General features: G+C 43.1%; 1 protein-coding gene across 1 annotated transcript in view; it reads left to right on the top strand.

Annotated features, from left to right (window-relative positions):
- Positions 1–21,596, top strand: part of LOC120542143 — a 165,585-nt gene that overhangs the window by 22,823 nt on the left and 121,166 nt on the right. The window lies entirely within an intron of this gene.

The raw sequence follows: 21,596 nt of genomic DNA, 5'->3' as shown, positions 1-21,596 counted from the left end.
TTAGACAAAGTAGTTATTTACATACAATACAATACTGTTACGTAGGGTAGAATTTAGGGGTGGCAAGAAACAAAAGCAGCATTTTGATATTTTAGTACATTTTTATAATTGCGTCTCAGTTATTAGTAATGACTACTTAAAAAAAACTTTAATTATATTTAAACACAACAAACAGATACACAATTAAAGTACCAATGTTTAAAAATAAATGCATACATCCATCCATTATCCAACCCACTATATCCCGGGTGTCTGCTGGAGCCAATCCCAGCCAACACAGGGCACAAGGCATAAATGCATATATATATATATATATATATATATATATATATATATATATATATATATATATATATATATATATATATATATATATATATAAAGTGGGCGGCACAGTGGCAGCGCTGCTGCCTCACAGTTAGGTGACGCAGGTTCACTTCCCGGGTCCTCCCTGTTCTCCCCGTGTCTGTGTGGGTTTCCTCCGGGCGCTCCAGTTTCCTCCCACAGTCCAAAGACATGCTGGTTAGGTGGATTGGCGATTCTAAATTGGCCCTAGTGTGTGCTTGGTGTATGTCCTGTGGTGGGTTGGCATCCTGCCCTGTGTTGGCTAGGATTGGCTCCAGCAGACCCCTGTGTTCGGATTCAGCAGGTTGGAAAATGAATGGATATATTCAAGTGTTTTAAGCTGCCAGTAATAATTTAATATTTTATAGAGCATTTTTTGTATTGTCATTTCACAATGATTGAGTACTAAAGCACGACGTTTGTAAAAACATTTCTTCTTCTTCATCTTATTTTGGCTGCTCCCATTACGGGTCGCCATAGCGGATCATCTTTCTCCATCTCTTCCTGTCCTCGTCATCTTGCTCTGTCACACCCACCACCTCAGCACATCCATAAACCTTCTCTTAGGTCTTCCTCTTATCCTCTTCCCTGACAGCTCTATCCTTAGCATCCTTCTCTCTCCTCTGCACTTGTCCAAACCAACGCAATCTCACCTCGTATCCCAACCTGAGCTGACCCTCTAATGCCCTCATTTCTAATCTGTCTGTCCATCCTCATCACACCCAATGCAAATCTTAGCATCTTTAACTCTGCCACCTCCAGCTCTGTCTCCTGTGCCACCATCTCCAGCCCATATACCACAGCTGGTCTCACTGTAGACCTTCCCTTTCACTCTTGCTGATACCCGTCTGTCACAAATCACTCCTCACACTCTTCTCCACCCATTCCATCCTGTCTGCACTCTCTTTTTTAAAACATCTCTTATATATAAATGTCTACGCGTGGAAGTGTGAGTGTGTGTGGCTGTCTGTCTGGTCTGGAAGTGAGAGGTGGAGTCGGGGTAAAGGCTCCACCTCCGAGGAAACAGAAAACTCGTTTAGCCGCTAATAATGCAAGCGGTGCCAGCACGTCAGCAATTCAAAACCTCATACAAAAGACAAAGTCGCTTAGCCGCTAACAATGGTATCCCTTTTACTGTTCCTCCCGCCTCTAATACAATACAATACAATTAATTTTTGTTCAGCCCAAAATCACACAAGAAGTACCACAATGGGCTTTAACAGGCACTGCCTCTTGGCAGCCCCCCAGCCTTGACTCTCTAAGAAGACAAGAAAAAACTCCCAAAAAATTCTTGTAGGGAAAAAATGGAAGAAACCTCGAGGAAGGCAGTTCAAAGAGAGACCCCTTACCAGGTAGGTTGGGCGTGCAGTGGGTGTCAAAAAGAAGGGGGTCAATACAATACAATACAATACAATACACAGAACAGAATACAGTATAAAAATAAACATTTTACAAGTACAGAGCAGAATTTAACAGTAGATGATATCCCATAATATGATTTAGATTTGTTTAGAGTCCTGGAGACCTCGGCCATCAAGCTGCCTCCCCCAATTGGCCATTCCACAGCTGAGACAGCCAATCCGATGAAAGGACCCCCTCTACCCCACGATTCCTGCGATCTTCCATCAGAGATGACTTTACTTTAGGCAGGCAAAACCACTTGGCAGGTGGGCCGTGGGCACCGAGTGCCACATTTGAGTGCCGAGAAGAGAAACAGAATAGGTGAGGGTTAGTAACCAATTCTAACTATCCTGTTACTTATGTTTTAGTGCTAATGACTGACAACAGAGATGCAGTCAGTACAGTTAATCAAACTGATATTAAAAAATACATTCCACCACTAAACACCTTTAAATATTTAGATGAAAGGGTCTAAAATGTTCTGCCAATCAACCCAGATAGCACTTCCCCATTCACTTGCACTTTCAAAAGTAATTAAAAAATCTGCTGAACAAACGGGTATCGCTAGCTAAGCAGAGGCAAGGTGCGCTCCAACACGTGGTGAGAGGTAGATCGACTCGAATGGAGGTGGGCATGTGAGTGAGGAGGGTCCCGCCTGGCTCCTCCTCTCCTCAGCCCACTGCCTGTCTCTTGGATTCGTGGGAATAAATCGGTGTCACAACCAAACTCTAAATCACTTTGCGCGATGAGAGAAGTCGCAAAATCAACCGGAATGTTCAAACAAATTATAGGAGAAAAGGCGATCTAAATCCGTTAAGTAGTTCTCTCATGAAAATTTTTGATAACTTACTGATTGAATTTGACACATGGCGCGCGTTCAGCCTACGTTTGGGATGGACAATAAACATGAAGGATTCGCAAAAGAAAAGAGAGGTTTGTGTTTTGAGAAAGAAGGGACAATCTATACGTATATATAATTCACTAAGCAGCCGACTATGGCACGTAAGACAGAGACCATGGGATACGCATGACAGAGCCCCGCCCGCCAACTCTAACCCTCCTTCCGCGTCCACCCTCGCTCTCGAGGCAAGCACACTGCCTGCTCATGTGCCCACATGCAACACCTCACCAAACACAGCCTCACTCGCTTTCATCTCTGCTACACTCCTCATGCATCTCTGAGCTACGTTGACTTTTCATTGTTCTTTTTGGTTCTGGCTGCTTTTCTATATACTAAGTCGACCATGGCACGCAAGACAGAGACCATGGGATAGGGATACTCACAACAGAGCCCCGCCCGCCAACTCTAACCCTCCTCCCGCGTCATGGGATATGCACAACAGAGCCCCTGTTGTTAATAATTTTTCAATTTTGGAAATTTTTATGTTTGTAATTTTAAACTATTGAGCACAATACTGTACAGTACAATACACCTACATAGGTAGGGTTACCAGACATGTCCTCCTTTTCCCCCGTGACCCTGTGTTAGGATATACCGTAGGGTGTTTCATTTTTCAAAAGATGTGATTTTCATATGACTTTGCTTATGCCCCGAGTCTCAGTGATGTAAAAGATATACACTCACCTAAAGGATTATTAGGAACACCTGTTCAATTTCTCATTAACGCAATTATCTAATCAACCAATCACATGGCAGTTGCTTCAATGCATTTAGGGGTGTGGTCCTGGTCAAGACAATCTTCTGAACTCCAAACTGAATGTCAGAATGACAAAGAAAGGTGATTTAAGCAATTTGGAGCGTGGCATGGTTGTTGGTGCCAGACGGGCCGGTCTGAGTATTTCACAATCTGCTCAGTTACTGGGATTTTCACGCACAACCATTTCTAGGGTTTACAAAGAATGGTGTTAAAAGGGAAAAACATCCAGTATGCGGCAGTCCTGTGGGCGAAAATGCCTTGTTGATGCTAGAGGTCAGAGGAGAATGAATGGGCCGACTGATTCAAGCTGATAGAAGAGCAACTTTGACTGACAACTTTGACAACCGAGGAATGCAGCAAAGCATTTGTGAAGCCACAACACGCACAACCTTGAGGCGGATGGGCTACAACAGCAGAAGACCCCACCGGGAACCACTCATCTCCACTACAAATAGGAAAAAGAGGCTACAATTTGCACGAGCTCACCAAAATTGGACAGTTGAAGACTGGAAAAATGTCGCCTGGTCTGATGAGTCTCGATTTCTGTTGAGACATTCAAATGGTAGAGTCAGAATTTGGAATAAACAGAATGAGAACATGGATCCATCATGCCTTGTTACCACTGTGCAGGCTGGTGGTGGTGGTGTAATGGTGTGGGGGATGTTTTCTTGGCACACTTTAGGCCCCTTAGTGCCAGTTGGGCATCGTTTAAATGCCACGGGCTACCTGAGCATTGTTTCTGACCTTGTCCATCCCTTCATGACCACCATGTACCCATCCTCTGATGGCTACTTCCAGCAGGATAATGCACCATGTCACAAAGCTCGAATCATTTCAAATTGGTTTCTTGAACATGACAATGAGTTCACTGTACTAAAATGGCCCCCACAGTCACCAGATCTCAACCCAATAGAGCATCTTTGGGATGTGGTGGAACGGGAGCTTCGTGCCCTGGATGTGCATCCCACAAATCTCCATCAACTGCAAGATGCTATCCTATCAATATGGCCCAACATTTCTAAAGAATGCTTTCAGCACCTTATTGAATCAATGCCACGTCGAATTAAGGCAGTTCTGAAGGCGAAAGGGGGTCAAACACCGTATTAGTATGGTGGTCCTAATAATCCTTTAGGTGAGTGTATATGCCAAATTTCAAGAAGATTGGATAATATTTAGGGGTTGCACACACTGATCACTTTCATTTCAAACTAGTGAAATTTCAAAACTTTGGCAGATAGTTTTGTCAAAACTTTAGAAGATAGAGTTGCAGTTCTAGTGACTGGCAAAGATTTTGAGCATTTGCTTGGCGTACCTGTTGCCCTGGAAGGCACTGGTGAGCAGAGGGCTGAAGAAGTTATTCGGGAAGTGGACCAATTTGGGCTACGTGACAATATCATCGGTATATCTTTTGATACTACAGCATCTAATACAGGACTGATCCAAGGGGCATGTACCAGAATTGAAAGGGAATTCGGACAAACATTGTTGTGGTTGGCTTGCCGTCATCACACCCATGGACTAATATTGAAAGGAGTGTTTGAGGAGTGTTGTGGCATTACCATCAAGTGGTCCTGACATCCAGATTTTTCGGAAGTTCCAAAGTCTGTGGGCTTCACTTGATAAGAAGTCTTATACGGCAATGCTGGATGAAGATAGTCCCGTTCAAGGCTTTCTAGAAGAACAATAAGTGAAGATGGTTAACTACATCCAAAATGTCCTAAAAGATGGAAGTCGTCCAAGAGAAGACTACAAAGAGTTATTACAACTCTCACTCCTGTACCTAGGAGGTTGGTCTAAAAATGACTTCCGTTTCAGGATCCCAGGGGCTCTGCATCAAGCAAGGTGGATGGCAAAGGCAATATACGCACTTAAAATTTTCCTCTTCACTAAACAGTTGAATATTCCTCAACGAGAATTGAAAGGAATGAAACGGGTTGCACATTTTGTCAGCCTCATATATGTTCACTTTTGGCACGAGGCAATTGTAAGTCGATGGGCTCCAAAGAATGATTTGGATATGCTACAGCTTCTGAGCACTTACCCAGATGCAGACGTCAAAAGAAGTGATCTCACTGATGCTAAGAGACACCTTTGGTATCTGTCAGAAACAAATGTAGGATTGGCTTTTTTGGACGAACGTATTACTCAGGCTGACTAAAAATGTAGAAACCAAACCTGCAAAGAAAAAGGAAATAAAACGATTAGAGGGTAAAAACCTAGTTTTTGAAGTAGTGTTAGGGTGTTGTAGCGTGTTAGCCATTATGAATGTAGAGAAGCGCTAAGCAAAATGACCCCTTTTATTGGCTAACTCAAAAGATTACAATATGCAAGCTTTTACATCTCGCCTGAAGAAGGGGCCTGAGTTGCCTCAAAAGCCTGCATATTGTAATCTTTTGAGTTTGCCAATAAAAGGGGTCATTTTGCTTGGCGCTTCTCTAGTTTTTGAAGGAAAAGACCTGAGCCATTTCGTTACTAATAAAACAAAGACATTCTTTGAATTGTTTGGGATCCATGACGTGACAGAATACTGCAGTGATTCTCTAAGAAGCCATGTGAACGCTCTTAAGGTGGTCAATGATACCGCAGAAAGAGGAATTGCTCTGATAAAAAAGTTTAACGAATCGATCAGGGACGAACAACGAAAACAATTTCTGTTGAGGGTAGTCAAGCATCACAGAAAAGTCGTCACCAAGTGAACAAAAGAAGGGATTGCATCGTTCAAAGTTGATTAATATAACACGTTTTGCATACTACCTATTAAGCTTAGTGTCTAGTTTTAATATTATTTAATGTTTGTGATTTCTAGTTTTCCCAATAAAAGTAATTAACATTGAAAAATCGTATTTTTTGCCTACTTTTACAAAACTGATCAAAGTGTGCAACCTCTAAATATTATCCAATTTTCTTGAAATTTGGCATATATATCTTTTATATCACTGAGACTCGGGGCGTAAGCAAAGCCTGCAAAAATTTTACATTTTATTTTTTGCCTTAGAAAATGAAACACCCTAATATACCGAGTTGGATAATGGATGGATGGATGGATGTCCTCCTTTTCAGCGTTGTGTCCTTTCCTCAGGTGAGTGTTGCCGTGCACACGTCAGCTACACGAACCTGTTCAACACCACGATCAGCTGATGGTACCTCACATTTGTTTTTGATCACTTGTATCAAAATCAGAGTCCGACAAGTCAAAGTCCAATTCAGTGATGATATGCTATACGCCATCCACGGAGTATTTTGCTTTACACCAGTGTTTCCCAAACTCGGTCCTGGGGACCCCCTGTGGCTGCAGGTTTTTGTTCCAACCAGCTTCTGTTTTTAATTGAACCCTGTTTCCTGAAGAGGCATTAGCTCTCTTGGAAATGTGTTCTTTTGAAATTGTGGCATATTAAATAAGTAAATAATATCGTAATATACCAGAAAAGGTGATATCCCTCCCATCGTGATTACGGCGGTACAAGAATCACATGAGAAAAAATATCTTTTAGCTTACATTTACTGACGGTTAACGCGGTTACAGACGGGAGGCAAATGTACAGACTTTTTATCCAGGTGGGAATCTGGATCAGCACAGCCTGCCATTTCTCGTCCCCACGCTGGGAGGTTTTTCAAACTCTGTCGACACAGCTTCAAAGGGTCTGGCTGCTGTCCAAGCCTTTATACTGTTCTTCTTCAACTTGCTGGTCTTCTCTGTCTCCAAACAAGGGCTGAATTCCTCCTCCACAAAATACAGAAAGATCATAGTGCTTATATGTCGGTTCTCTTTCTCTCAATAAGGAAAGAAGATTTTGTGCTGACAGAGGACAGAAATACCGTAGATCTTATATAAGCCGAGAATTTCGTCCTAGATTTTCGGCTTGGAGTTTGGAGGTCGGTTTATACAACGAGTACCGTTTCAGATTCAAGATTTCCAGCACAATGCCGGTTTTGCCGATGAATACGGAAGTACATAATGACGAAACCACAGAGCGATCTTTCAGATGAAGAATTAACTTTGCATGCCGGTACTTTAAATTAAATAAAGAATTTATTCAAAAAAGTGTTTTAGTTGTTGATTTTATTAATAAAATTTATAATAAATTATTGGGAAGTTTAAAATGAAATTTTTTGTTTTGATTTACGACCAACATCTTGCGTTACGAAACGGATGCGGTCACGTGTATCCGCTTGCACGATGTAAACAAACAACCGAGAGCGTTAGTAGCGTCAGTCGGAGCCCAGATACATGTGTTTGTGGATGTAATTTCCGTGATTGCAGTGATTTACCTATATACACTGCTCACAAAAATTAAAGGAACACTTTTTTTTATTGGGCCTGGCATGAAATCAGTTAAACCTGTCTGATAATTTTCGGGTTGGTTAAGCAGCTGAGGTCATTGTTAATCACTTTCAGCTGTATTGGTGTTCATGGACTTAACGCAGGTGCACTAAAGTTAGAAAACCCTCAAAACAGGACTGGTTTTACATGTGGAGGTCATTTCAAGTTTCTCCCTCTTGATCTTTTTTGGCTGGTTTTCCACTCGTGCTAGTTTTGGCTTGAGTAATTATCTCTACTGGCAGTATGAGGCGATTCCTTAACCCTACAGAAGTTGCACAGGTTGTCCAGCTTCTCCAGGATGGCACATCCACACGTGCTGCAGCAAGAAGGTTTAATGTGTCTCCCAGAACATGGAGGAGATTTCAGGAGACTGGCTGTTATTCTCGGAGAGCTGGACAGGGCCGTAGAAGGTCCTCAACCCATCAGCAGGACCGATACCTGCTCCTTTGTGCAAGGCGGAACAGGCTGAGCACTGCTCGTGCCCTACAGAATGACCTCCAGAGGGCCACTGGTGTGAATGTCTCTACCCAAACAATCAGGAACAGACTTCATGAAGATGGCCTGAGGGCCCGACGTCCTGTAGTGGGCCCTGTGCTCACTGCCCAGCACCGTGGAGCTCGACTGGCATTTGCTCAAGAACACCAGAATTGGCAAGTCCACCACTGGCCTGTACTTTTACAGACGAGAGCAGGTTCACCCTGAGCAGCTGTGATAGACGTGAAAGAGTCTGGAGAAGACAAGGAGAATGATATGCTGCCTGCAACGCGCGTTCAACATGACAGGTTTGGTGGTGGGTAAGTGATGGTCTGGGGAGGCATATCCATGGAGGGACTCACAGACATCTATAGGCTAGAAATGGTGCTCTGACTGCCATTAGGTATCAGGATGAAATCCTTGAACCCATTGTCAGACCCTACGCTGGTGCAGTAGGTCCTGGTTTCCTCCTAATGCACGACAATGCCCGGCCTCATGTGGCAAGAGTATGCAGGCAGTACCTGGAGGATGAAGGAATTGAAACAATTGAATGGCCTTCACGATCCCCTGACTTAAACCCAATAGAACATCTGTGGGACATTATGTTTCGGTCCATTAGGTGCCGCCAGGTTGCTCCTCAGACTGTACAACAGCTCAGGGATGCCCTCATACAGATCTGGGAGGAAATGCCACAAGACACCATCCGTCGTCTCATTAGGAGCATGCCCCGACGTTGTCAAGCATGCATACCAGCTCGTGGGGCCACACAAGATACTGAAAAGCATTTTGAGGAGCAGAAATTAAGTTTTTGAAAAATGGACTAGCCTGCCACATCTTCATTTCACTCTGATTTTAGGGTGTCTACACAATTGAGCCCTCTGTAGGCAGAAAACTTTTATTTCCATTAAAAGACTTGGCATCCTTTTGTTCCTAAGACATTGCCCTGTCGTTATTTGTATAGATATCCAACTTCATATTGAGATCTGATGTATCTAATGTGTTTCTTTAAAGTGTTCCTTTAATATTTGTGAGCAGTGGTATATAATTCATTAAGACCATGCAAGCAAGACACATAATTGCTAAGGAAGGAAGAGAAGGTAAAAGAAAGCGATCGCAATTAAAACGAAGATGGATGTGTGGAAATATCTCCTCCCTTCCTGCAACACAAAGATGTCGAATTAAATGGTGAGTACAGTATGAAATTGTTTCTAGAATAGAATGCCTTTTATTGTCACTATACGCATCTACAATGAGATTAAAAGCAGCTCCTTCAGTACAGAAAAAAGTTCTGTATAGGGCTTATATGGTTGTTTTTAGGTTTAGCATAACGCCGGATCTGCGGCCCCGCTTCTGCTTTCTTTCCCTCCTCCGTCTGTGTCGTCTCCTAGACCCGACAACAATCCACGGAGAGCCCGCTGGTCTCGCTATGTTGTCTGGGATGTTGTGCGTGAGGTGAAAAACACTCGAAACGGATGTCTGGCTCTGGACACCGATGTCTATAAGGTTCTGAATGGTGTAGCGGATGTTCGCCGAACCGATCGTGCACAAACAAAGACAAAAAAAAAAAGTACAAAAACAACAAAAAAGTGCGCTGAAAAGGAGAGCCCTGAGCCGCTGCCACCATGCGTGCCGCCATGCTCCTAGCTTAATCGAAGTAGGCTAGGCACTTTTTATAACTTTTTGGTTAGTTCATTAGAAACATTATTGGTGTTTTGGTAAATTATGTACATTATATAGTTTCAACACAAAGGTTTCATTTTACCAAACTTCTCCGCAATCACTTCCTGGTTTCCATCAAAAATGCCGGCAGTCTCAAATTCTCGCCGATAAACATTATAAATATACCCGAAGAGACACTTTTAAGGAAATTTAGAAAATTTTGCTTGGAGAAGGGGGTCGGCTTAAATACCGGTCATCGGCAAATACATGTAATTTAGCAGGTAGAGAAGGGGATCGGCTAATATACCGGGTCGGCCTGTATTCTGGATCTACGGTACCCTATTCTGTGTTTAAGCTGACTATACAAGCCTCCAGTTGTCCTTGGCTATCTAATCCAAAGCTTGGCTAGCAATTCTAACTGCTGAGTCCCTGTGTGCCAAATTCAACATGCACATGTGAAATAAACTCATAACAGAATTGTCCAGATATAGTGACATAAAGAAAAATGTAGTATAACAAACCCCTGGGCTAATTAAGTGAACTGATGTTTCCCAAGTTCTGTGTTTATTTACTAATTAGTGGGTCTGACGCTAAAGTAGTTGCGGCCTTTGATTATTCTGTGTTGTTTGCCTGGGTGTCTGATCTGCTGGTTGTAAATTGTCATTATTAAAATACAATGATGGGGGAATAACTGCACAGTGAAAGGGCAAAGTGTAATGAGATCAACAAAAGAGAGTTAAGCATTTAAATCGATAGCAAGAGCAGAAATATTTCTAAATCTATACTAATAAAAGGCAAAGCCCTCACTCACTCACTCACTCACTCACTCACTCATCACTAATTCTCCAACTTCCCGTGTGGGTGGAAGGCTGAAATTTGGCAGGTTCATTCCTTACAGCTTCCTTACAAAAGTTGGGCAGGTTTTATATCGAAATTCTACGCGTAATGGTCATAACTGGAAGCTGTTTTCTCCATTTACTGTAATGGAGATGAGCTTGAACGCCGTGGGGGCGGAGTTTCGTGTGACATCATCACGCCTCCCACGTAATCACGCAGTACATAGAAAACCAGGAAGACCTCAAAAAGCGCTCAAGAAAACATGCATTATATAATTGAGAAGGCAGCGAAACAATAAGAAGCGAGCGAGTGACATATACAACCATATTCATGAGTTCTGCTACTTCGGAAACAAAGCACGATGTAAACCTACACTTTAAATTAAGTTCATAGACAGGCTGCCGCTGGCGTTTGTAATTTAGTGCCTGCCCATATAAGGCCGTCCGTCAGCGGCAATCCAATAGCAAACTCCCACTAAATATTCACGGGTGAAGGACTGTGCTTATGCAGAGGAAGATGAGATGGTCAGGGTGGTGTTTGACACAAACTCAGCGAAACTGCGAGAGAAAGTTTTAAGTGCCAGGACTAAGGTAACATTAAATAAAGCCATGGACATAGCACGAGATGGCACCAGCACAGCTGGGAACCTTCGATGCATGTACACCGAGCGGCTCACGGAACTGACGCAGTGCACAGATAAAAGCAACAGTTCCAAAGAGCTGAACAAAACCGAATTACACAATTGAAAAGGCAGCAAAAATATGAAGCGCCTGATAAGCATATTCATAAATCCAGCTACTGTGGAAACAAAGCACACGGTGGAAAAAGTCAATGTCCCGCTAAAGGAAGACAGTGTAAAAAAACCCGTGCATGCAGTGTGTCAGGTCTCAGATAAAGAAGAAGACGAGCTGTTTATTGATGCAGTAAGAAACGAATCGATGAATGAAACCTGTCATCTTTACAACGATTGACAAACACGGAATGTAACTTGAACACAACACATCCTACAAATACGAACCTGATTGAAAGAAATAATGATAATCAGTAACACTCACAAAACAAATACTGTATATTGACAGTCATGTTACGTTATTTTTAAAATGTTCCCTTTTCTTTTTCTACCTTTTTTAACACACTACTTCTCCGCTGCGATACGCGGGTATATATATATATGTATATATATATATCCCGAACTACATACTCGAATAATGGATACTTTATTCGCCATCAATGATTGTTTTGGTAAAGCCATACTCAGTGTATTCATTAGATGAACGGTAAAAAGTAAGAGCGAGGGAGGATGACTCATTGAGGCATGCAGGCTGTAGTCTTGCGTCAACTCTATCTGAATTGCGCGATCACATTTGAAAAAAATATATCTTTTCAAGTTCTATTTAGTCCATATGTGTCAAACTCAAGGGCCGCGGGCCACATCCGTCCCGGCGTGTAATTATATCCGCCCGAGATCATTTTATATACTGTATTATTGTTATTAAAGCCCGGATATATGAAGCGCTGGTAACACAATAAACTACAGATCCCATAATGCAGCGCTTCAGCTGCCTTGCCGAACACTTACGCGTTAATCAAGTCTACCTTATGATGCGGCAAGTTATTGCGGCTAGAGTTATTGCGCACTGAGTTTGCACGGCGCTTTGGTGACTTTGAAGAACAAAAAAAGTCCGTCTACATGCGGCTCGAACCTTGTGCATGTTTGGTAGCACATATCTGTGTGAGAAGCTCTTCTCAGTGATAAAGACTAACAAAACAGCACACAGGAGTCGCCTCACTGATGAGCACCTGCAATCCATCCTGAGAATCTCCACAACACAGAACCTCACACCAAACAGAAACGAACTTGTGGCCAAAAAGATGCCAGGCGTCCAGCTCTAAAATGACATCTGAGCAAAGACAACTGAATGATTTGATTTGTTATTGCACGTAAGAGCGGAGTCAACCGTTTTAACAAACAGCGTATTGCACTGATACGAAATGGCTGTGTGTGTATATATGTAGATATGTATGTATATGTATATATATGTTTATATATGTGTGTGTATGTATGTATATATATATATATATATGTATTTGTGTGTATATATGTAGATATATATATGTATGTATATATGTGTATATGTATAGATATGTATATATATATATGTTTATGTGTGTGTGTGTAAATATATATATATATATGACAACAACACTCATCACTCACAACAGTGACAAAACAATTACATTGACAATCAGGTTATGTTATTTTCAAAATGTTTCCTTTTCTTTTCATTGCTTCTTTAACACACTACTTCTCCGCTGCGAAGCGCGGGTATTTTGCTAGTGTCTTATAAATGTAAAAATCATGCAGCTGTGCTTTTTTGAATGTCAAATGAAAGAAAAATAACACCAGCTACTTAAATGAGCTCAGTGCTATCAGGTGTTGTCACTGATTAGGAATCTGCTTGGAACAAAAACCTGCAGCCACAGGGGGTCTACCAGGACGAGTTTGGGAAACACTGCTTTACACATTCGTTTCGATCTCTCGACAGGTGTTGATGCCATTTTTTCTACTCATGAGAGCGCAGGGAATCTCCGACAAACCAGTGAGGCTAACTTTACTTCTAGCAAAGAGAGTTCAACTAAAACACAAAGGCAAGTTTTGTCACAGTTTACATTTGATTTCCATCATCGACTCCTCCTTTTATCAAAAGTCGACATTCGCCCTGAAAGAATTAAAGAAGTAACTTCGATATTCTCTCTAGTTATGAATTTGTTAGACGTGTTTTCTTGACTTCTTTCTCTGCTTAGCGTTTTGGTCTTTGGCTATATAGGCTTGAGGTCAGACAGGGTATTTTTTTAATTAAGGAGGACCGGGAGGTGAACATAATCAGAAACAAAGTCAAAACCAAAAGTCAAAATGATCCATCCATCCATCCTCTTCCGCTTATCCGAGGTCGGGTCGCGGGGGCAGCAGCTTGAACAGTGATGCCCAGACATCCCTCTCCCCGGCCACTTCTTCTAGCTCTTCCGGGGGAATCCCAAGACATTCCCAGGCCAGCCGGGAGACATAGTCCCTCCAGGGTGTCCTGGGTCTTCCCCGGGGCCTCCTCCCAGTTGGACGTGCCCGGGACACCTCACCAGGGAGACGTCCAGGAGGCATCCTGATTAGATGCCCGAGCCACCTCATCTGACTCCTTTCCATGCGGCTCTACTCTGAGCTTCTCACCCGATCTTTAAAGGAAAGTCCAGACAACCTACGGAGGAAACTCATTTCAGCCGCTTGTATTCGCGATCTCGTTCTTTCGGTCACTACCCACAGCTCATGACCATAGGTGAGGATAGGAACGTAGATTGACTGGTAAATTGAGAGCTTTGCCTTACGGCTCAGCTCCTTTTTCACCACGACAGACCGATGCAGAGCCCTCATCACTGTGGACGCCGCACCGATCCACCTGTCGATCTCATGCTCCATTCTTCTCTCACTCGTGAACAAGATCCCAAGATACTTGAACTCCTCCACTTGGGGCAGGATCTCTCCCCCAACCCTGAGAGGGCACTCCACCCTTTTCTGGCTGAGGACAATGGTCTCGGATTTGGAGGTGCTGATTCCCATCCCAGCCGCTTCACACTCAGCTGTGAACCGATCCAGAGAGAGTTGAAGATCACGGCCTGATGAAGTAAACAGGACAACATCATCTGCAAAAAGCAGTGACCCAATCCTGAGTCCACCAAACGGGACCCCCTCAACACCCTGGCTGCGCCTCGAAATTCTGTCCATAAAAGTTCTGAACGGAATCGCTGACAAAGGGCAGCCCTGGCGGAGTCCAACTCTCACTGGAAATGGGCTCGACTGCGGACCAAGCTGTGACACCGGTTGTACAGAGACCGAACAGCCCTTATTGGGGGGTCCGGTACCCCATACTCCCGGAGTACCCCCAGGATTCCCCGAGGGACACGGTCGAACGCCTTTTCCAAGTCCACAAAACACATGTGGTTGGGCAAACTCCCATGCACCCTCCAGGACCCTGCTAAGTATAACGGCGTGTGTAGAATTTACTTAAAACATGGCATACGGATAAAAGTGGAAATGTATATAAGCACAAAAAAATCCAGATGCACAAAACCGTGTGTTAAGCGACATCCACACACTTCAGCTCCATTAATCCTGGGCCAGCGTGAAAAGTAACACACGAGCACTCGCCTGCCGCCCCACCCCAACTTCTCCCAGAATTTTACATATTTTAACACTCAAATCAACATTAATAGCCCCTTCCGTTCAGTGTTTGGTTAAAAGACAGTGTCAAAAGCATTTGAAAAAAGAAGAATTTCAGCGAATGCAAAGTGGAGGCAAGGAAAAACGTTATTTGTTGGCTTACGCAGTGGTACAAGCAACAAAGAAGCGTGGCAGAGACACTCAAATGTTCAAATTCAGAAAGTTTTACAGTGCCTGAAATAAAAAAAAAAGTTGATCGGATGTCACATTTGACGTGAAAAAGGCGAGTCGCAGCCCGGCATCTGTTTATTCTGTTTCAGACAATATTATAAAAGCTGACTCCCGTGTAACGTCTTCGGGCGCTGGCTGCTCACAGAAACTCCTGGTAGGCCATCTGGCTGTGTGTTGACAAACGCTCTTCTGGAGTCACAAAATGCAATGGTGGATGCTGTAAGAGATGTGGCCAGCGAGCTAACAGATAATAAGGGCTGCACTGTGTGATACTGACCACAATTTAAATGAATTGCTTAAAAAATAAATGCTGCAGGGTGGCACGGTGTCGCAGTGGGTGGCGCTGGTGCCTCGCAGTTAGGAGACCTGGGTTTGTTTCCCGGGTCCTCCCTGCGTGGAGTCTGCATGTTCTCCCCGTGTCTGCGTGGGTTTCCTCCCACAGTCCAAAGACATGCAGGTTTGGTGGATTGGCGATTCTGAATTGTGCTTGGTGTGTGTGTGTGTGTGCGCACCCTGTGGTGGGCTGGCGCCCAGCCCGGGGTTCGTTTCCTGTCTTGCGCCCTGTGCTGGCTGGGATTGGCTCCAGCAGACCCCCGTGACCCTGTAGTTATGATATAGAGGGTTCAAGGATGGATAAATGCTGCATTTATTTACCTGTTTTTTCATTCTGCTAATTCTTTCTCATTTGGCTGATCAGTTGGTGGGTCAGGGTCAGGTTCATCTCTACAGGTATGGGTCAGCCGCGACACACTTTCTGTGGACTATAAAGCAGCACGTTAATAAAGTGGAAATGCATTCTATTTGCATAAGCAAATTCATTCTTGGAAGGCACCTTTTATAGTGTAGAGATGGCAAAGAGCGCCACAACGGATCGATTCTCTGCTCTTTACATGGCTATTTGAGGTGACTCACTAACTTTAAAAGACTGCTTTAAAACTGCTTGCCTTTTTCGACACTATTTGGATAAAGCACCTGTGACTGTGCGGAGCTGCCGTTTTCATAGGTTCTCCAGCTGTATATAATGTAATGCCAGCTCATTCTTTTGGTGATCCATCCCTGGCTGATGTAACTTGTCCTGCACCCGGCGTGCAGTTGACCGCTCCGATTACATTTGGAATCCAGGGAAAATTGCACTTTGATGTTTCGCAGTTCAAACACAGTGTAAGGAAATCTTATACATCTGGATGACAAGCAGATAATACCATCCTATACTGCTGGCATGGCTTGACTCGGTGATGTTTGTGAAATACTTGATCGGTCAGCAAGTTCACAGTGAAAAGCTCCTGTGATTAGAAACCCGAGAGTTGACAGAACTTACCAAGGAGTAGGTAGAGCACAGTTGGTCAGAGTCTGCCTTTGTAAAGCTGGCGCCAGTTCAGCACACAGTGCCAAGAGGAGAGACCTTGGAAATCTAAATCGACTTAGAAGCCAGTCATCATCATTATCATCTATAAATACGCGCTCACTTCTAATTCTTCCATTTGTGATGTCTTCTAACAACGCTAAAGCAGCTACGATAGTTGGAACAGTTTGGCCAGTCCATGCACCATTATATTGTTACAGAATGATTACAATCAAGTGAATTTAATTTGTAAATGATATGCAATTAATTTCAGTGTGTTTAATAAATCTTGAGTAGCACTGCTTTGACTCTGGGAGCCGCTGGTTTGCAAAACCAACTAGAAACTGCGTATGCAAGGTTGGGGGCTACCGTGAAAATGTGCGTGGCTTTACGCCCAGTTTAGTTTTTATATATCTCAAAGTGTGTGAGGAAACGGGCGTACGCAACATTTTTGTGTGTACGCACCATTTAAACATGATGCCCCTGATCTTTACTTAGCCATTGTGGATGCTAAAGGCGCTGTTGCCCCATTAATACCACCAGACAGACGTCCTAGACACATGTTTAAAAGCAGCAAGAATACTTTCTTTAATATCCTTAAATGAAGTGAACAAAGCACCGCACACTCCACAATTCTCCAATCAATAATCAATAATACAATAAACACAATCCTCCACTTCCAGCATCTCCGTTACACACGCTCTCAACTACGGTTCTCCTTGCTGGGTTTCCCAAAGTCCTTCAAATAGTTCATGACCCAGAAGTGTTCCAGGTCATGGTACATGCTCACATAGTGCTGGGTGATTAAAACAATTCTGATTTTTGAACAAGGAAAAAACTTGATTATAACAAATATGAATGTTGGCTATAAAAATCGATAAAACTTGTTATTCCCGTAAGTTTTAAAAGACAATGTATTGTGACACACAATGCCTTTGGCCAATCACGCAGTCTGTAGGCTTGGCTTTCAGTCGGCTAGATTACTGTAACGCACTCCTCTCAGGACCACCCAAATAAGACAGACATCGACTGCAACGAGTGCAGAATGGAGCTGCTAGAATCTTAACTAGGAAAAGAAAATCCGAGCACATCACACCAGTTCTAATGTCACTACACTGGTTACCTGTGTCATTTAGAATTGACTTTAAAATACTGCTTATGGTTTACAAAGCCTTCAATAATCTGCTCCATTTTATACACTCACCTAAAGGATTATTAGGACCACCATACTAATACGGTGTTTGACCCCCTTTCGCCTTCAGAACTGCCTTAATTCTACGTGGCATTGATTCAACAAGGTGCTGAAAGCATTCTTTAGAAATGTTGGCCCATATTGATAGAATAGCATCTTGCAGTTGATGGAGATTTGTGGGATGCACATCCAGGGCACGAAGCTCCCATTCCACCACATCCCAAAGATGCTCTATTGGGTTGAGATCTGGTGACTGTGGGGGCCATTTTAGTACAGTGAACTCATTGTCATGTTCAAGAAACCAATTTGAAATGATTCGAGCTTTGTGACATGGTCCATTATCCTGCTGGAAGTAGCCATCAGAGGATGGGTACATGGTGGTCATGAAGGGATGGACATGGTCAGAAACAATGCTCAGGTAGCCCGTGGCATTTAAACGATGCCCAATTGGCACTAAGGGGCCTAAAGTGTGCCAAGAAAACATCCCCCACACCATTACACCACCACCACCAGCCTGCACAGTGGTAACAAGGCATGATGGATCCATGTTCTCATTCTGTTTACGCCAAATTCTGACTCTACCATTTGAATGTCTCAACAGAAATCGAGACTCATCAGACCAGGCGACATTTTTCCAGTCTTCAACTGTCCAATTTTGGTGAGCTTGTGCAAATCGTAGCCTCTTTTTCCTATTTGTAGTGGAGATGAGTGGTACCCGGTGGGGTCTTCTGCTGTTGTAGCCCATCCGCCTCAAGGTTGTGCGTGTTGTGGCTTCACAAATGCTTTGCTGCATACCTCGGTTGTAGCGAGTGGTTATTTCAGTCAAAGTTGCTCTTCTATCAGCTTGAATCAGTCGGCCCATTCATTCTCCTCTGACCTCTAGCATCAACAAGGCATTTTCGCCCACAGGACTGCCGCATACTGGATGTTTTTCCCTTTTCACACCATTCTTTGTAAACCCTAGAAATGGTTGTGCGTGAAAATCCCAGTAACTGAGCAGATTGTGAAATACTCAGACCGGCCCGTCTGGCACCAACAACCATGCCACGCTCAAAATTGCTTAAATTTCTTTGCCATTCTGACATTCAGTTTGGAGTTCAGGAGATTGTCTTGACCAGGACCACACCCCTAAATGCATTGAAGCAACTGCCATGTGATTGGTTGATTAGATAATTGCGTTAATGAGAAATTGAACAGGTGTTCCTAATAATCCTTTAGGTAAGTGTATATCGGAGTGTCTGACATCTTATATTCCAAATCGTAACCTTAGATCTTCAAATGAGGGTCTGCTTAGAATTCCAAGAGCTAAACTTAAAAGAAGTGGTGAGGCGGGCAGGCGGCCTTCTGCTGTTATGCACCTCAAATCTGGAATAGCCTGCCAATAGGAATTCGCCAGGCTGATACAGTGGAGCTCTTTAAAAAACTGCCAAAAACAAGTTACTTTAACATGGCTTTCTCATAATTTCATTTTAGTTAAATCCTGATGCTCTGCATATTCAATTAATAATCATTATTATTCATGGTGGCTCCAAAATCCGTACTAACCCCTACTCTCTCTTCTGTTTCTTTTTCAGGTTTATTGTGGTGTTGACCTGCGCCACCACCACCTGATCAAAGCACCGTGATGTCCCTACATTGATGGATTAAAGGCCAGAAGTCCACATGATTGTCATCATCAAGTCCTTCCATGAGAACCCTGAATACAAAGAGGACCGATTGAGGTAATTTATGTCAGGTAGAATGCTTAGAGGGCACTGGTCTGTCTCTGGCCTCGGACCCCCTGCAGATTTTATTTTTTCTCCGGCCGTCTGGAGTTTTTTTGTTTTTTCTGTCCTCCCTGGCCATCGGACTTGACTTTTATTCTATGTTAATTAGTGTTCTCTGATTTTAATTCTTAATTTGTCTTTTTTTCTCTTTCTTCATCATGTAAAGCACTTTGAGCTCCATTATCTGTATGAAAATATGTGACAGTAATAAATGTTGTTGTTGTTGTTGGTGAAAGCCACACACAACAGCCAATCACGATGAACTTTGCAAATTTACCCATCCCGACGAAGAGGCTATGCTGTAAACATTAGCAACATAGTCTGGAGTTTGGGAAACAGGTAGTGCAACGAGTACATCCCGGTAAGTGAAGCTGAGGAGGAAAAATCTGTTAACTGTAATCGGGAAGAGAAAAAACCAAAGAACGAGTACACGTCATCAAGAGTCTTGAAGTGTTTCGGCTACCTCAAATCAGACCAAGCACAAACAAAGCCAGTATTCACGATATGCCACGGACAGGTCCAAACAAAGACTAGCGAAACTGACCTATTCCTCCACCTTAAACAAATACCATCCAGTTGAATATGCTGAATGTCAAAAAGAACCCTTCAGTGATGTGGCTACCAAGCCTTCGAGCAGCGGTGCTGTTCCTAAGCAGCAACAACAACAACATTTATTTCTGTCGCGCATTTTCATACAAATGATGAGCTCAAAGTGCTTTACATGGTGAAGAAAGAAGAAAAAAGATGAAATAAATAAGAATTAAAATAAGGGAACACTAATTAACATAGAATAAGAGTAAGGTCCGATGACCAGGGAGGACAGAAAAAACAAAAAAAACTCCAAAAGCTGGAGAGAAAAAAAAAAAAAAATCTGCAGGGGTTCAGGGGTCACGAGACCACCCAGTCCCCTGTAGGCATTCTACCTAACATAAATAATCAGTCCTCATTGTATTCAGGGTTCTCATGGAAGGACTTGATGATGATGGTCACGTGGACTTCTGGCCTTTAATCCATCAATGGAGGGACATCACGGTGCTTTGATCAGGTGGTGATGGTGCAGGTCAACACGACAGAAAACTGGGAAAGAACAGCACAGAAAATAGGGGTTAGTGTGGATTTTGGAGCCACCATGAATAATCATGATAATTAATTGAATATACAGAGTATCAGGATTAAACTAAGATGAAGCTCTGAGAAAGCCATGTTAAAGTAAAGCTTTTTCACCATAGTAGCCTGGTGACTTTCTATCGGTAAACTCGTATTCCAGACTTATGGTGCATAATAGCAGAAGGCCACCCGGCTGACCACTTCTTTTAAGTTTAGCTCTTGGAATTCTAAGTAGAATCTCATTTGAAGATCGAAGGTTACGATTTAATAATAATTCTTTCTTTCTTTCTTTATTTATTTGTCACATACATAGTTATACAGGACAACACCCAGAGAAATACATCTTTTCACATACCCCTTGGGGTCAGAGCGCAGGGTCAGCCATTGTACAGCGCCCCTGGAGCAATTGAAGGTTGAGGGCAGCATCTCCTTTGGCAGTGACGGGGATTCAAACCAGCAACCTTCGGGATGCCAGCGCAGATCCTTAGCCTCAGAGCCGCCACTCCGTCCAAAGTGAGAAATTGTACCCTGACACACAGAGCGAACGGGGCACTCTTGAATAACCAGCTACCAGAAGTGGGATTGGAACCCCCATGGGCATTTGCCCCTTGGATCTTAAGTCCAATGCCTTCACCCCTCAGCCATTCTGGTGGCAAAACATGGGCAATTAACGCCTCGCCTAATTAACAACAATGCGCTACATGGAATGTAAGGTGACAGACATTCTGAAATATAAGATGGAGCAGATTATTGAAGGCTTTGTAAACCTTCAGCAGTATTTTAAAGTCAATTCTGAATGGCACAGGTAACCAGTGTAGTGACATCAGGACTGGGGTGATGTGCTCGGATTTTCTTTTCTTAGTTATGATTCTAGCAGCTGCATTCTGCATTAGTTGCAATCGTTTGATGTCTTTTTTTTTTGGATGGTCCTGAGGGGAGTGCGTTACAGTAATCTAGCTGACTAAAAAACAAAAGCGTGAACTCATTTCTCAGCATCTTTCAATGTTATAGGAGGTCTGAGCAATCAATTGTGTCATCATTTGCTCCTATGAC

The sequence above is a fragment of the Polypterus senegalus genome, chromosome 13 (genome assembly GCF_016835505.1).
Source record: "Polypterus senegalus isolate Bchr_013 chromosome 13, ASM1683550v1, whole genome shotgun sequence".
Taxonomy (NCBI): Eukaryota; Metazoa; Chordata; class Cladistia; order Polypteriformes; family Polypteridae; genus Polypterus; species Polypterus senegalus.
The sequence above is the reverse complement of the archived record's forward strand: the minus strand, read 5'-3'. Positions and strand labels throughout refer to the sequence as shown.